This window comes from Lynx rufus, unplaced genomic scaffold, assembly GCF_022079265.1.
Source record: "Lynx rufus isolate CCGP_SWC_20201006 ecotype Redwood Valley unplaced genomic scaffold, mLynRuf1.p SCAF_4, whole genome shotgun sequence".
Lineage (NCBI taxonomy): Eukaryota > Metazoa > Chordata > Mammalia > Carnivora > Felidae > Lynx > Lynx rufus.
Genome location: NW_025814856.1, coordinates 17,139,666 through 17,143,765, shown reverse-complemented (window position 1 = coordinate 17,143,765; position 4,100 = coordinate 17,139,666).

The following is a 4,100-nucleotide window of genomic DNA, read 5'->3' as shown; positions in this document are numbered from 1 at the left end:
CTTACATCAGATGGAGTTTTTCTTGTTGAAGGTTGAGATTTGGGACTTAAGGGCTGAGCCTGGAATTACAGTAATCACGGCCCCCTTCAGTTCCTCTCTCATCTCCTCTTGGTCTCGTCCTCAGTTCAGAACCATGTTGGATGAACTTACCCTTCAGGCTTGGGTTTTTGTTTTGGATTGCCAGGTCTGCTTGCCCAACCCTCCTATGTCAGATAGCTTGGGGGTTCCGGGGAGTGGAACCTAGCCTGCGCAACCACGGCTGACAATGGTTACTTGCCCTGCTTCTGGATTACTTTCTCTGCCCTGGTGGGGAGAACCTTCTGGTTCTAACGCTGGAGGGATGATCAGAAGAGAGCAGGGAAAAGGGATTGGGGGAATGGTTGATAAATATTACTGGGGACATAATTACAGGGATTGGTAGCCAGTCTGGGTCCCTGTGCAGAGAGCTTTGGGCAGTCCAGTGTGCCCTAGAGCTAGGTGTCCTCCCATACACAGCCTAGAGATGGCCTGTACAAGCATGGGCAGAGCTCAGCATGTCAGCAGAGTGAACCTCAAGGCAGGCCTCAAGGCAGGCCTGGGACCTGGGTACAGGCAGAGTTAGGTTTTGCCTGTGAGTTTGAATGGGGCCTGAGATCTTGTGATCCTATAAGTTGAGGACACGGGGGCTGGCTCCAAACCAGCCTTTTCAGTGGCAATGATGGAGATGGGCCTCCCTGAGGTGGGAGGTACAGTGGGGGGCCCGGGGGCAGACTGCCCAGGGAACCCCTGACCTGTCCCTTTGCAGAGGAGAACAGCAACCTTTGATCTCCTGGGCTAAATGGCCATAGGTGGCCTTGTGTGTCCTTGAGTAAATAGGAAGAGTGGGGAGGCACTCTGTACTCCCACAGGTCTGGAAAAGCCACTCCTTTCTGAACACATGGAGGTATACAGGGTTTGTGGGGAAGGGCTTCTGTGGGCTGGGGTTTGCTTGGGCCTGTGTGGAGCCTCCTCTCAGCAGGGGCCTGTGGAACCAGTAGGGTTTCCCAGGAGGTACCCTCTGTACTTGGAGCCCGTGCTCAGGTTTGGGCAGTGAGTATGACCTGGGTGGCCCCTTGGATTCTGTGAACCTCAAGTGCCTGGTCCTTTGGTCATTTGGTCACTCCATTCTTGACATTGTTTCCTTTGTGTAATGGTTCCTCAGGATGGCATGAGATGAAACGACCTCTGTGCATGGGATGTTCACCCTCCTGATGGGGGGTAGGAGGTACCATATCTGTGTACAGATGAGGGGTGCTATGGGGTTTGGAAGTCCTGTGTCCACCTTTGGGGTGAGGTAGGTCCTAAAGAGTGTGCACTTGAGTGAATGGAATTGAGGAGGGGAGGATTCTAGTTATGTGGCAAGGGTCCCCCATAGGCTGCACAGGCAGGAAAGCCATGGGCTTTCAGCACCTTAGCCAAGGGGCTGAGGTGGTGATGGATGTGGAGGAGTGGTGGGGCATAGGTTAGAGAATGAAATGGAGGGCCTGGGGTCTGTGATGCTGGAGGCCAGGGATAAAGGAACTCGGTGGGGGGGGGGGGTGCCATTCTGGTGCATGGCCCCAGGTGCTGGGAGAGGGGATGGAAGAAAGGGAGTGATCGGAGAAGCTGGTGAGAGAAGTTGGAAGGCAGAGTTGGGTAGATGAGAGTGAAGGCAGACTCTTGAGGGGTGGCAGATGGCAAGAGTGTGTCTGTGGTGTTGGCTCTTTGGACACTAGCCAGTGTGGATGACCTGAACCTTCTGGTTGAGGCTCTCCCTAGCCTTTGGAGGCTCTGGGGGCTTCCAGAGTGGGGTGTGTGTGTGTGTGTGTGTGTGTGTGTGTGTGTGTGACAAATTTTGCCTCCCAGGAGGCTATCCCAATGGCCTTGAGCCAAAGTCCTAACTGCATGGGCCGTGTCCTGTCTCCTCTGACTGAGTTTGCAGTAGGCAGGCCAGGGTGTGTGTGAAGGGCCCGGCAGAGGGCACAACTGGGCCCCTGCCCAGCGGTTTCTCCCTAGAAAGGCCCAGGTATTTGCCAGTGAGGGAGTCCAGACTTGCCCAAGGCTTCTCAGCATAGGGTGGGTCCAGGTAGAGGCCCAGGAGGAAAAGAAGGAAATGCACCCTTGCTTGTGTACTTTGCAGCCGCTGTGCCCTCCTGTAACAGCCTGGTAGGTGTGGTATCACCTCCACTTGCCGGTGAGCAAACAGGCGTGTGTGTGTGTGTGTGGGGGGGGGGTGTTCAGGGGTATGGGGGGCTCAGGTTACTTGGCTTAGTGGTGGCACAAACCCAGGCCCAACCCCAAAGCCTATGCTCCTCTGGCGCAGCCAGAGGTGGGGGCCGGAAGGAGAGGGTGGCTGTTAGGGAGTCCTGGGAGTAGGGGCGGTGGGCAGGACCTGGTACGGGGGTGAGAAACCAGGCGCCGAGGAGTTCAGGTAAAGAAAGTTGGAGGACGACCACAGGAAAGGAAGGAGAGAGTTCGGGACGCTGCGGAGCAGGGGTGGTGGCTGGCGAGCTGGCGGGGCTGGTGTGGGGTGCAGGTCCCACCCGTCGCCGGTGGGCAGGAAGAGGCCGGACGCTGTACCTGCAACACCTGTGGGCGCCAAGCGCACCACCCCACCCCCGGCCCCGCCCATCCCGGGAGGACTCTTGATTCCGGTTCCTGCGCAGCGCGCAGGTATGGCCCGGCAGGGGCGGGATGGGGTGGGGTCGGGCAGCCGGAGCTCTGGGCTCTGCTCCTCGCCCTCAGCTCGCCTGGCCGCGACCCGCGTTGCCGTGGCTACCGCCGCCCAGCAGCCAGCGCCCCCACAGGGAGGGGTCGAGTCCCCCGCCCTCGGCAAGTGCGGAGCCCGCAGGGCTGGAATGCGGGGTCCCGGGCGGCTCGGGGCCGCGCGCCCGGCTCTCCCGGCTGCTTCCGGCCTGGCCTGGGCGGCGGGCGGGGGGAGGGCGGCCCGGCGGGCGCGGGGGGAAGGAGCGAAGCCCGGCCCGGCCGACGCGGCTTTGTCTCCTTTGTTCCCGGCGGTGGCAGCGCCGCGGCGGGAGGGGCGGGCAGCGGGCGCGCTTTTCCGCCCCTCGGTCTCCGGGTAACAGCTGCGGCGCCGCCGGAGCCACCTCCGGGGGGCGGGGGGCAGCGAGGCCGCCGCGCGCAGATCCCGAGCCCGCAGCGGCCGGCGCCCGCCTCGGCGCGCTCCTCCCGCGGGGCCCGGCCGGGTGGTGAGTCCGGGGCCCGGGGCGGGGGCCCGGGGGTGGCGGTGAGGCCCCGTGGGGGGAGGGGCCCGGGGCCCGATGCCGCCAGGCAGGGGCAGCCCGGGTGAGTGGTGGGCAGCTTCGGTCCTGAGAGTTGGGACCACACTTCTCCGCACTGAGGGAAACTCTGGCGGCTCCGCCTGTAACGCGATTGGGAGACAGAGGAGGTGGAGCTGCTCCTCCGCGCCCCCTCCTCGCCGCCGCCGCTGCCACAGCCGGGACGGCCGGCCTCTTCCCCGCCCTCCCAGGACCACTGGTGGGGTCCTTGCCCCGCGGCCGAGGGAGGAGGGAGGAAGGTCGAAGAAGAGCCGATGGGGAGGTCTAGGCTTGCCCTCTGTAGTAACAGCCCTTCCAGGCTGCGCTCAGCGCAACTGACAAAGGCGGACTGTGAGCCTTGTGCCAGGCATCCCCAGAGGGAGACCCCCCACCTCCCTACACGACCCAGGCAGTGGGTGATTGATGAGCGCTCCTGAGTCCGCGCGGGTGTTGCGTAAATGGTGGGCCCCTCCACCCCACCTCGAAACACAGACAACAGGGCGAGCAATGTGCATTACAGTGCTGCCGGTGAATCTCTTCTCCCGGGTGGACCCTGGGAGCTAAGCAGGAGAAGGGGAGGGAAAGTCCAGTTTCCCATTGATCCCCTTAAATGAGGGCTGGGGTACCACCCCTTCAGGTGTGGAAGGGCAGAGTTTGTTAGCCCCTTTGGTTGGTGAGGACAGCCCCAGGAGGGCCCCAGAGCTGCTTTCTCTTTGCAGATAGAAGTTAGGCAGCTGAGGGCTCTGCTGAAGAGGTCTAGAGAAAGATGAGCCCAGAAGAGACCTCAAGGCAGGCCTGGGACCTGGGTACAAGCAGAGTTAGGCT